A 15,635-nucleotide genomic window follows, 5' to 3' on the forward strand; every position below is an offset into this window, starting at 1 on the left:
CTAACGTTATACGTCATATATCGATGCAATCTATCGTTATTCGATATAACGTAATAGTATATAACGTTATACATTATAACGTAATAGTATATAACGTTATACAATATAACGTAATAGTATATAACGTTATACGTCTTACAATGATGCAGTATAACGTTATCCGTTATAACGAAATAGTATATAAGGTTATACTTCATATAGTGATGCAATATATTGTTATACTTTATAACGTAATACTATATAACGTTATACGTCATACAGTGATCCAGTATAACGTTATAGGATATAACGTAATAGTATATAACGTTATACGTCACATAGTGATGGAGTATATATTTATACCTGATAACGTAATACTCCATAACGTTATACGTCATATAGTAATACACTATAACGTTATAAGTGATATAGTGATGCTATATAACGTTATGCGTTATAACGTAATAGTATATAAGGTTATACTTCCTATAGTGATGCAATATAACGTTATGCGTTATAACGTAATAGTATATAACGTTATACGTCACATAGTAATGCAATATGACGTTACTCGTTATAACGTAATAGTATAAACGTTATACGTCATATAGTGTTGCAATATAAAGTTATACGTCATATAGTGGTGCAATATATCGTTATAGGTTATAACGTAATAGTATATAACGTTATACGTCCCACAGTGATGAATTATAACGTTATCCATTATAACGCAATAATATATAACGTTATACGTCATATATTGATGCAATATATCGTTATTCGATTTAACGTATTAGTATATAACGTTATACGTCTTATTGTGATGCCATATAACGTTATAAGACCTATAGTGATGCAATATAACGTTATACGTTATAACGTAGTAGTATAAACGTTATACCTCATATAGCGATGTAATATAACGTTATAAGTGATATAATAATGCAATATAACGTTATACGTCATATAGTGATGCAGTATAACGTTATACGTTATAACGTAATAGTATAAACGTTATACGTCATATAGTGATGCAATATAAAGTTATACGTCATATAGTGGTGCAATATATCGTTATACGTTATAACGTAATAGTATATAACGTTATACGTCACGCAGTGATGGAATATATAGTTATACCTTATAACGAATAGTATATAAAGTTATGCTTCATATAGTGACGCAATATAACGTTATAAGTGATATAGTGATGCAAAATAACGTTATACGTTATAACGTAACGGTATATGACGTTATACGTCATATAGTGATGCAATATAACGTTATAAGTGATATAGTGATGCAATATAACGTCCTGCTGTATAACGTAATAGTCTATATAGTTATACGTCATATAGTGATGCAATATAAAGTTATACGTCATATAGTGGTGCAATATATCGTTATACGTTATAACGTAATAGTATATAACATTATACGTCATATACTGATGCAATATAACGTTATACGTTATAGCGTAACAGAATATGACGTTATACGTCATATAGTGATGCAATATAACGTTATTAGTGATATAGTGATGCAATAGCGTTATGCGTTATAACGTAATCATATATAAGGTTATACTTCATATAGTGATGCAATATATCGTTATACTTTATAACGTAATACTATATAACGTTATACGTCATATAGTGATCCAGTATAACGTTATAGGATATAACGTAATAGTATATAACGTTATACGTCACATAGTGATGGAGTATATATTTATACCTGATAACGTAATACTCCATAACGTTATACGTCATATAGTAATGCAATATAACGTTATAAGTGATATAGTGATGCTATATAACGTTATGCGTTATAACGTAATAGTATATAAGGTTATACTTCATATAGTGTTGCAATATAACGTTATGCGTTATAACGTAATAGTATATAACGATATACGTCACATAGTAATGCAATATGTCGTTACTCGTTATAACGTAATATTATATAACGTAATACGTCATATAGTGATGCAGTATAACGTTATAGTTTATAACGTAATAGCATATAACGTTATACGTCATATAGTGATGCAATATAACGTTATAAGTGATATAGTGATGCAACATAACGATATGGGTTATAACGTACTATTATATAACGTTATACCTTATAACGTTATAGGTTATAACGTAATAGTATATAACGTTATACGTCCCACAGTGATGAATTATAACGTTATCCATTATAACGCAATAATATATAACGTTATACGCCATATATTGATGCAATATATCGTTATTCGATTTAACGTATTAGTATATAACGTTATACGTCTTATTGTGATGCCATATAACGTTATAAGACCTATAGTGATGCAATATAACGTTATACGTTATAACGTAATAGTATATAACGTTATACGTCATATAGTGTTGTAATATAACATGATACTTTATAACGTAATAGTATCTAACGTTATACGTCATATATTGATGCAATATATCGTTATACGTTATAACGTAATAATATATAACGTTATACGTCATAACGTAATAGTATATAACGTTACACATCATATAGTTATGCAATATAACGTTATGCGTTATATCGCAACAGTATATGAAGTTATGTGTCATATAGTGATGCTATATAACGTTATATCGTATAACGTAATAGCATATAACGTTATACGTCATATAGTGATGCAATATATCGCTATTGGTCGTAACGTAATAGTATATAACGTTATACGTCATATAGTGATACAATATAAGGTTATACGTTATAACGTAAGAGTATATGACGTTATTCGTCATATACTGATGCAAAATATCGTTATACCATATAACGTAATAGTATATAAGGTTATACTTCATATAGTGATGCAATATATCGTTGTACGTTATAACGTAATAGTATATAACGTTATACGTCATATAGTGATGCAGTACAACGTTATAGGTTATAACGTAATAGTATATGACGTTAGACGTTATATAGCGGTGCAATATAACGTTATAAGTGATATAGTGATGCAATATAACGTTATGCGTTATAACGTAATAGTATTTAACGTTATACGTCACATAGTGATGCAATATATCGTTATACGTTGTATCGTAATACTCCATAACGTTATACATCACATAGTGATGAAATATATCGTTATCCGTTATAACGTAATAGTATATAACGTTATACGGCATATTGTGATGCAATATAACGTAATGCATTATAACGTAATAGTATATAACGTTATTCGTCTTATAGTGATGCAATATGTAGTCATACGTTATAGCGTAATACTCTATAACGTTATACGTTATAATGTAATAGTATATGACGTTATACGTCATATAGTGATGGAGTACAACGTTATAGGTTATAACGTTATAGTATATGACGTTATACGTCATATAGTGGTGCAATATAACGTTATACCTTATAATGTAATAGTATATAAGGTTAAACTTCATATAGTGATGCAATATATTGTTATACCTTATAACGTAATAGTATATAACGTTATACGTCATATAGTGACGCAGTATAACGTTATAGGTTGTAACGTAATACTCCATAACGTTATACGTCATATAGGAATGCTATATATCGTTATAAGTGATATAGTGATGCAATATAACGTTATGCGTTATAACGTACTAGTATATAACGTTATACTTCATACAGTGATGCAATATAACGCTATAAGTGATATAGTGATGCAATATAACGTTATATCTTATAACGTAATACTATTTAACGTTATAGGTCATATCGTGATGCAGTACAACGTTATAGGTTATAACGTAATAGTATATGACGTTATACGTCATATAGTAGTGCAATATAACGTTATAAGTGATATAGTGATACAATATAACGTTATGCGTTATAACGTAATAGTATATAACGTTATACGTCACATAGTGATGCAATATATCGTTATACGTTGTATCGTAATACTCCATAACGTTATACGTCACATAGTGATGAAATATATCGTTATCCGTTATAACGTAATAGTATATAACGTTATACGGCATATTGTGATGCAATATAACGTAATGCATTATAACGTAAAAGTATATAACGTTATTCGTCTTATAGTGATGCAATATGTAGTCATACGTTATAGCGTAATACTCTATAACGTTATACGTTATAATGTAATAGTATATGACGTTATACGTCATATAGTGATGGAGTACAACGTTATAGGTTATAACGTTATAGTATATGACGTTATACTTCTTATAGTGATGCAATATATCGTTATACCTTATAACGTTATAGTATATAACGTTATACGTCATATAGTGATGCAGTATAACGTTATAGGTAATAACGTAATAGTATATAACGTTATACGTCACATAGTGATGATATATATCGTTATCCGTTATAACGTAATAGTATATAACGTTATACGGCATATAGCGATGCAATATAACGTTATGCATTATAACGAAATAGTTTATAACGTTATTCGTCATATAGTGATGCAATATGTAGTCATACGTTATAGCGTAATACTCTATAACGTTATAAGCTATAATGCAATAGTATATGATGTTATGCGTCATATAGTGATGCAATATAACGTTATAAGTGATATAGTGATGCAATATAACGTTATATCTTATAACGTAATAGTATATAACGTTATACGTCGTAACGTAATAGTATATAACGTTATACGTCATATAGTGATACAATATAAGGTTATACGTTATAACGTAAGAGTATATGACGTTATTCGTCATATACTGATGCAAAATATCGTTATACCTTATAACGTAATAGTATATAAGGTTATACTTCATATAGTGATGCAATATATCGTTGTACGTTATAACGTAATAGTATATAACGTTATACGTCATATAGTGATGCAGTACAACGTTATAGGTTATAACGTAATAGTATATGACGTTATACGTCATATAGCGATGCTATATAACGTTATAAGTGATATAGTGATGCAATATAACGTTATAAGTGATATAGTGGTACAATATAACGTTATAAGCGATATAGTGATGCAATATAACGTTATAAGTGATATAGTGATGCAATATAAGGTTATGCGTTATAACGTAATAGTATAAATCGTTATACGATATAAGGAAATACTCTATAACGCTATACGTTATAACGTAACTGTTCATAACGTTATACGTCATATAGGGATGCTATATAGCGTTATAAGTGATATAGTGATGCAATATAACGTTATACCTTATAACGTAATAGTATATAAGGTTATACTTCATATAGTGATGCAATATATCGTTGTACGTTATAACGTAATAGTATATAACGTTATACGTCATATAGTGATGCAGTACAACGTTATAGGTTATAACGTAATAGTATATGACGTTATACGTCATATAGCGATGCTATATAACGTTATAAGTGATATAGTGATGCAATATAGCGTTATAAGTGATATAGTGGTACAAGATAACGTTATAAGCGATATAGTGATGCAATATAACGTTATAAGTGATATAGTGATGCAATATAACGTTATAAGTGATAAAGTGATGCAACGTAACGTTATGCGTTATAACATAATAGTATATAACGTTATACGTTAAAACGTAATACTCCATAACGTTATAGGTCATATAGTGGTGCAATATATTGTTATACCTTATAACGTAATAGTATATAAGGTTATACTTCATATAGTGATGCATTATATCGTTATACCTTATAACGTTATAGTATATAACGTTATACGTCACATAGTGATGAAATATATCGTTATCCGTTATAACGTACTAGTATATAACGTTACGCTTCATATAGTGAAGCAATATAACGTTATAAGTGATATAGTGATGCAATATAACGTTATACCTTATAACGTAATAGTATATAAGGTTATACTTCATATAGTGATGCATTATATCGTTATACCTTATTTCGTAATAGTATATATCGTTATACGTCATATAGAGACGCAGTATAACGTTATAGGTTCTAACGCAATAATATATAACGTTATACGTCACATAGTGATGAAAGATATCGTTATCCGCTATAACGTAATAGTATATAACGTTATACGTTAAAACGTAATACTCCATAACGTTATACGTCATATAGTAATGCAATATAAAGTTATACGTCACATAGTGATGAAATATATCGTTATCCGTTATAACGTAATAGTATATAACGTTATACGTCAAATAGTGATGCAATATATCGTTATACGTTATACCGTAATAGTATATAACGTTATACGTCATATAGTGATGCAGTATGACGTTATAGGTTATAACGCAATAGTATATAACGTTATACGTCACATAGTCATGCAATATGTCGTTATACGTTGTAACGTAATGCTCCATAACGTTATGCGTCATATAGTAATGCAATATACCGTTATACGTTATAACGTAAAAGTATATGACGTTATTCGTCATATAGTGATACAATATGTAGTCATACTTTATAGCGTAATACTCTATGACGTTATTAGTTATAATGTAATAGTATATGACGTTATGCGTCATATAGTGATGCAATATAACGTTATAAGTGATATAGTGATGCAATATAACGTTATGCGTTATAACGTAATAGTATATAACGTTATACGTTAAAACGTAATACTCCATAACGTTATACGTCATTTGGTGATGCAGTACAACGTTATAGGTTATAACGTAATAGTATATGACGTTATACGTCATATAGCGGTGCAATATAACGTTATAAGTGATATAGAGATGCAATATAACGTTATGCGTTATAACGTAATAGTATTTAACGTTATACGTTAAAATGTAATACTCCATAACGTTATACGTCATATGGTGATGCAGTACAAGGTTATAGGTTATAACGTAATAGTATATAACGTTATACGTCATATAGTGGTGCAATATGACGTTATAAGTGATATAGTGGTACAATATAACGTTATAAGCGATATAGTGATGCAATATAACGTTATAAGTGATATAGTGAAGCAATATAAGGTTATGCGATATAACGTAATAGTTTAAATCGTTTTACGATACAAGGTAATGCTCTTCAACGCTATACGTTATAACGTAATAGTTCATAACGTTATACGTCATATAGGGATGCTATATACCGTTATAAGTGATATAGTGATGCAATATGACGTTATACCTTATAACGTATAGTATGTAACGTTATACGTCATATAGTGATGCAATATAACGTTATAAGTGATATAGTGGAGCAATATATTGTTATACCTTATAACGTAATAGTATATAAGGTTATACTTCATATAGTGATGCATTATATCGTTATACCTTATAACGCAATAGTATATAACGTTATACGTCACATAGTCATGTGATATGTCGTTATACGTTGTAACGTAATGCTCCATAACGTTATGCGTCATATAGTAATGCAATATACCGTTATACGTTATAACGTAAAAGTATATGACGTTATTCGTCATATAGTGATACAATATGTAGTCATACTTTATAGCGTAATACTCTATGACGTTATTAGTTATAATGTAATAGTATATGACGTTATGCGTCATACAGTGATGCAATATAACGTTATAAGTGATATAGTGATGCAATATAACGTTATAAGTGATATAGTGATGCAATATAACGTTATGCGTTATAACGTAATAGTATATAAGGATATACTTCATATAGTGATGCAATATATCGTTATACCTTATAACGTAATAGTATATAACGTTATACGTCATATAGTGATGCGGTACAACGTTATAGGTTATAACGTAATATTATATGACGTTATACGTCATATAGTGGTGCAATATATTGTTATACCTTATAACGTAATAGTATATAAGGTTATACTTCATATAGTGATGCAATATATCGTTATACCTTATAACGTAATAGTATATAAGGTTATACTTCATATAGTGATGCATTATATCGTTATACCTTATATCGTAATAGTATATACCGTTGTACGTCGTATAGAGACGCAGTATAACGTTATAGGTTCTAACGTAATAGTATATAACGTTATACGTCACATAGTGATGAAATATATCGTTATCCGTTATAACGTAATAGTATATAACGTTATACGTTAAAACGTAATACTCCATAACGTTATACGTCATATAGTAATGCAATATAACGTTATACGTCACATAGTGATGAAATATATCGTTATCCGTTATAACGTACTAGTATATAACGTTATGCTTCATATAGTGGAGCAATATAACGTTATAAGTGATATAGTGATGCAATATAACGTTATACCTTATAACGTAATAGTATATAACGTTATACGTCATATAGTGATGCAGTACAACGTTATAGGTTATAACGTAATAGTATATGACGCTATACGTCATATAGTGGTGCAATATAACGTTATAAGTGATATAGTGATGCAATATAACGTTATGCGTTATAACGTAATAGTATATAACGTTATACGTTAAAACGTAATTCTCCATAACGTTATACGTCATTTGGTGATGCAGTACAACGTTATAGGTTATAACGTAATAGTATATGACGCTATACGTCATATAGTGGTGCAATATAACGTTATAAGTGATATAGTGATGCAATATAACGTTATGCGTTATAACGTAATAGTATATAACGTTATACGTTAAGACGTAATACTCCATAACGTTATACGTCATTTGGTGATGCAGTACAACGTTATAGGTTATAACGTAATAGTATATAACGTTATACGTCACATAGTGATGCAATATATCGTTATACGTTGTATCGTAATACTCCATAACGTTGTACGTCATATAGTAATGCAATATATCGTTATACGTTAAAACGTAATACTCCATAACGTTATACGTCATATAGTGATGCAATATAACGGTATACGTTATAACGTAATAGTTCGCAACGTTATACGTCATATAGGGATGCTATTTAACGTTATAAGTAATATAGTGATGCAGTATAACGTTATAAGTGATATAGTGATGCAATATAGCGTTATGCGTTATAACGTAATAGTATAAATCGTTATACGATATAAGGTAATACTCTATAACGCTATACGTTATAACGTAATAGTTCATAACGTTATACGTCATATAGGGATGCTATATAACGTTATAAGTGATATAGTGATACAATATAACTTTATATCTTATAACGTAATAGTATATAACGTTATACGTCATATAGTGATGCAATATATCGTTATACGTTATGACGTAATAATATATAACGTTATACGTCACATAGTCATGTGATATGTCGTTATACGTTGTAACGTAATGCTCCATAACGTTATGCGTCATATAGTAATGCAATATACCGTTATACGTTATAACGTAAAAGTATATGACGTTATTCGTCATATAGTGATGCAATATGTAGTCATACGTTATCGCGTAATACTCTATAACGTTATAAGTTATAATGTAATAGTATATGACGTTATGCGTCATATAGTGATGCAATATAACGTTATAAGTGATATAGTGATGCAATATAACGTTATATCTTATAACGTAATAGAATATAACGTTATACGTCATATATTGATGCAATATATCGTTATACGTTATAACGTAATAATATATAACGTTATACGTCATAACGTAATAGTATATAACGTTACACATCATATAGTTATGCAATATAACGTTATGCGTTATATCGCAACAGTATATGAAGTTATGTGTCATATAGTGATGCTATATAACGTTATATCGTATAACGTAATAGCATATAACGTTATACGTCATATAGTGATGCAATATATCGCTATTGGTCGTAACGTAATAGTATATAACGTTATACGTCATATAGTGATACAATATAAGGTTATACGTTATAACGTAAGAGTATATGACGTTATTCGTCATATACTGATGCAAAATATCGTTATACCATATAACGTAATAGTATATAAGGTTATACTTCATATAGTGATGCAATATATCGTTGTACGTTATAACGTAATAGTATATAACGTTATACGTCATATAGTGATGCAGTACAACGTTATAGGTTATAACGTAATATTATATGACGTTAGACGTTATATAGCGGTGCAATATAACGTTATAAGTGATATAGTGATGCAATATAACGTTATGCGTTATAACGTAATAGTATTTAACGTTATACGTCACATAGTGATGCAATATATCGTTATACGTTGTATCGTAATACTCCATAACGTTATACATCACATAGTGATGAAATATATCGTTATCCGTTATAACGTAATAGTATATAACGTTATACGGCATATTGTGATGCAATATAACGTAATGCATTATAACGTAATAGTATATAACGTTATTCGTCTTATAGTGATGCAATATGTAGTCATACGTTATAGCGTAATACTCTATAACGTTATACGTTATAATGTAATAGTATATGACGTTATACGTCATATAGTGATGGAGTACAACGTTATAGGTTATAACGTTATAGTATATGACGTTATACGTCATATAGTGGTGCAATATAACGTTATACCTTATAATGTAATAGTATATAAGGTTAAACTTCATATAGTGATGCAATATATTGTTATACCTTATAACGTAATAGTATATAACGTTATACGTCATATAGTGACGCAGTATAACGTTATAGGTTGTAACGTAATACTCCATAACGTTATACGTCATATAGGAATGCTATATATCGTTATAAGTGATATAGTGATGCAATATAACGTTATGCGTTATAACGTACTAGTATATAACGTTATACTTCATACAGTGATGCAATATAACGCTATAAGTGATATAGTGATGCAATATAACGTTATATCTTATAACGTAATACTATTTAACGTTATAGGTCATATCGTGATGCAGTACAACGTTATAGGTTATAACGTAATAGTATATGACGTTATACGTCATATAGTAGTGCAATATAACGTTATAAGTGATATAGTGATGCAATATAACGTTATGCGTTATAACGTAATAGTATATAACGTTATACGTCACATAGTGATGCAATATATCGTTATACGTTGTATCGTAATACTCCATAACGTTATACGTCACATAGTGATGAAATATATCGTTATCCGTTATAACGTAATAGTATATAACGTTATACGGCATATTGTGATGCAATATAACGTAATGCATTATAACGTAAAAGTATATAACGTTATTCGTCTTATAGTGATGCAATATGTAGTCATACGTTATAGCGTAATACTCTATAACGTTATACGTTATAATGTAATAGTATATGACGTTATACGTCATATAGTGATGGAGTACAACGTTATAGGTTATAACGTTATAGTATATGACGTTATACTTCTTATAGTGATGCAATATATCGTTATACCTTATAACGTTATAGTATATAACGTTATACGTCATATAGTGATGCAGTATAACGTTATAGGTAATAACGTAATAGTATATAACGTTATACGTCACATAGTGATGAAATATATCGTTATCCGTTATAACGTAATAGTATATAACGTTATACGGCATATAGCGATGCAATATAACGTTATGCATTATAACGTAATAGTTTATAACGTTATTCGTCATATAGTGATGCAATATGTAGTCATACGTTATAGCGTAATACTCTATAACGTTATAAGCTATAATGCAATAGTATATGATGTTATGCGTCATATAGTGATGCAATATAACGTTATAAGTGATATAGTGATGCAATATAACGTTATATCTTATAACGTAATAGTATATAACGTTATACGTCGTAACGTAATAGTATATAACGTTATACGTCATATAGTGATACAATATAAGGTTATACGTTATAACGTAAGAGTATATGACGTTATTCGTCATATACTGATGCAAAATATCGTTATACCTTATAACGTAATAGTATATAAGGTTATACTTCATATAGTGATGCAATATATCGTTGTACGTTATAACGTAATAGTATATAACGTTATACGTCATATAGTGATGCAGTACAACGTTATAGGTTATAACGTAATAGTATATGACGTTATACGTCATATAGCGATGCTATATAACGTTATAAGTGATATAGTGATGCAATATAACGTTATAAGTGATATAGTGGTACAATATAACGTTATAAGCGATATAGTGATGCAATATAACGTTATAAGTGATATAGTGATGCAATATAAGGTTATGCGTTATAACGTAATAGTATAAATCGTTATACGATATAAGGAAATACTCTATAACGCTATACGTTATAACGTAACTGTTCATAACGTTATACGTCATATAGGGATGCTATATAGCGTTATAAGTGATATAGTGATGCAATATAACGTTATACCTTATAACGTAATAGTATATAAGGTTATACTTCATATAGTGATGCAATATATCGTTGTACGTTATAACGTAATAGTATATAACGTTATACGTCATATAGTGATGCAGTACAACGTTATAGGTTATAACGTAATAGTATATGACGTTATACGTCATATAGCGATGCTATATAACGTTATAAGTGATATAGTGATGCAATATAGCGTTATAAGTGATATAGTGGTACAAGATAACGTTATAAGCGATATAGTGATGCAATATAACGTTATAAGTGATATAGTGATGCAATATAACGTTATACCTTATAACGTAATAGTATATAAGGTTATACTTCATATAGTGATGCAATATATCGTTGTACGTTATAACGTAATAGTATATAACGTTATACGTCATATAGTGATGCAGTACAACGTTATAGGTTATAACGTAATAGTATATGGCGTTATACGTCATATAGCGGTGCAATATAACGTTATAAGTGATAAAGTGATGCAACGTAACGTTATGCGTTATAACATAATAGTATATAACGTTATACGTTAAAACGTAATACTCCATAACGTTATAGGTCATATAGTGGTGCAATATATTGTTATACCTTATAACGTAATAGTATATAAGGTTATACTTCATATAGTGATGCATTATATCGTTATACCTTATAACGTTATAGTATATAACGTTATACGTCACATAGTGATGAAATATATCGTTATCCGTTATAACGTACTAGTATATAACGTTACGCTTCATATAGTGAAGCAATATAACGTTATAAGTGATATAGTGATGCAATATAACGTTATACCTTATAACGTAATACTATATAAGGTTATACTTCATATAGTGATGCATTATATCGTTATACCTTATTTCGTAATAGTATATATCGTTATACGTCATATAGAGACGCAGTATAACGTTATAGGTTCTAACGCAATAATATATAACGTTATACGTCACATAGTGATGAAAGATATCGTTATCCGCTATAACGTAATAGTATATAACGTTATACGTTAAAACGTAATACTCCATAACGTTATACGTCATATAGTAATGCAATATAAAGTTATACGTCACATAGTGATGAAATATATCGTTATCCGTTATAACGTAATAGTATATAACGTTATACGTCAAATAGTGATGCAATATATCGTTATACGTTATACCGTAATAGTATATAACGTTATACGTCATATAGTGATGCAGTATGACGTTATAGGTTATAACGCAATAGTATATAACGTTATACGTCACATAGTCATGCAATATGTCGTTATACGTTGTAACGTAATGCTCCATAACGTTATGCGTCATATAGTAATGCAATATACCGTTATACGTTATAACGTAAAAGTATATGACGTTATTCGTCATATAGTGATACAATATGTAGTCATACTTTATAGCGTAATACTCTATGACGTTATTAGTTATAATGTAATAGTATATGACGTTATGCGTCATATAGTGATGCAATATAACGTTATAAGTGATATAGTGATGCAATATAACGTTATGCGTTATAACGTAATAGTATATAACGTTATACGTTAAAACGTAATACTCCATAACGTTATACGTCATTTGGTGATGCAGTACAACGTTATAGGTTATAACGTAATAGTATATGACGTTATACGTCATATAGCGGTGCAATATAACGTTATAAGTGATATAGAGATGCAATATAACGTTATGCGTTATAACGTAATAGTATTTAACGTTATACGTTAAAATGTAATACTCCATAACGTTATACGTCATATGGTGATGCAGTACAAGGTTATAGGTTATAACGTAATAGTATATAACGTTATACGTCATATAGTGGTGCAATATGACGTTATAAGTGATATAGTGGTACAATATAACGTTATAAGCGATATAGTGATGCAATATAACGTTATAAGTGATATAGTGAAGCAATATAAGGTTATGCGATATAACGTAATAGTTTAAATCGTTATACGATACAAGGTAATGCTCTTCAACGCTATACGTTATAACGTAATAGTTCATAACGTTATACGTCATATAGGGATGCTATATACCGTTATAAGTGATATAGTGATGCAATATGACGTTATACCTTATAACGTAATAGTATATAACGTTATACGTTGAAACGTAATACTCCATAACGTTATACGTCATACAGTGTTGCAGTGCAACGTTATAGGTTACAACGTAATAGTATATGACGTTATACGTCATATAGTGGTGCAATATAACGTTATAAGTGATATAGTGATGCAATATAACGTTATGCGTTATAACGTAATAGTATATATCGTTATACGCCACATAGTGATGCAATATATCGTTATACGTTGTAACGCAATACTCCATAACGTTATACGTCATATAGTAATACAATATAACGTTATAAGTGATATAGTGAAGCAATATAACGCTATACGTTATAACGTAATAGTTCATAACGTTATACGTCATATAGGGATGCTATATAACGTTATAAGTTATATAGTGATGCAATATAACGTTATACCTTATAACGTAATAGTATATAACGTTATACGTCATATAGTGATGCACTACATCGTTATTGGTTATAACGTAATAGTATATGACGTTATACGCCATATAGTGGTGCAATATAACGTTATAAGTGATATAGTGAAGCAATATAACGCTATACGTTATAACGTAATAGTTCATAACGTTATACGTCATATAGGGATGCTATATATCGTTATAAGTTATATAGTGATGCAATATAACGTTATACCTTATAACGTAATAGTATATAACGTTATACGTCATATAGTGATGCAGTACAACGTTATAGGTTATAACGTAATAGTATATGACGTTATACGTTATATAGCGGTGCAATATAACGTTATAAGTGATTAAGTGATGCAATATAACGTTATGCGTGATAACGTAATAGTATTTAACGTTATACGGTTAAAACGTAATACTCCATAACGTTATACGTCATATGGTGATGCAGTACAACGTTATAGGTTATAACGTAATAGTATATAACGTTATACGTCACATAGTGATGCAATATATCGTTATACGTTGTATCGTATTACTCCATAATGTTGTACGTCATATAGTAATGCAATATAACGTTATACGTTAAAACGTAATACTCCATAACGTTATACGACATATAGTGATGAAATATAACGGTATACGTTATAACGTAATAGTTCGCAACGTTATACGTCATATAGGGATGCTATTTAACGTTATAAGTAATATAGTGATGCAGTATAACGTTATAAGTGATATAGTGATGCAATATAGCGTTATGCGTTATAACGTAATAGTATAAATCGTTATACGATATAAGGTAATACTCTATAACGCTATACGTTATAACGTAATAGTTCATAACGTTATACGTCATATAGGGATG

The sequence above is a fragment of the Bombus affinis genome, unplaced genomic scaffold, assembly GCF_024516045.1.
Source record: "Bombus affinis isolate iyBomAffi1 unplaced genomic scaffold, iyBomAffi1.2 ctg00000135.1, whole genome shotgun sequence".
NCBI lineage: Eukaryota > Metazoa > Arthropoda > Insecta > Hymenoptera > Apidae > Bombus > Bombus affinis.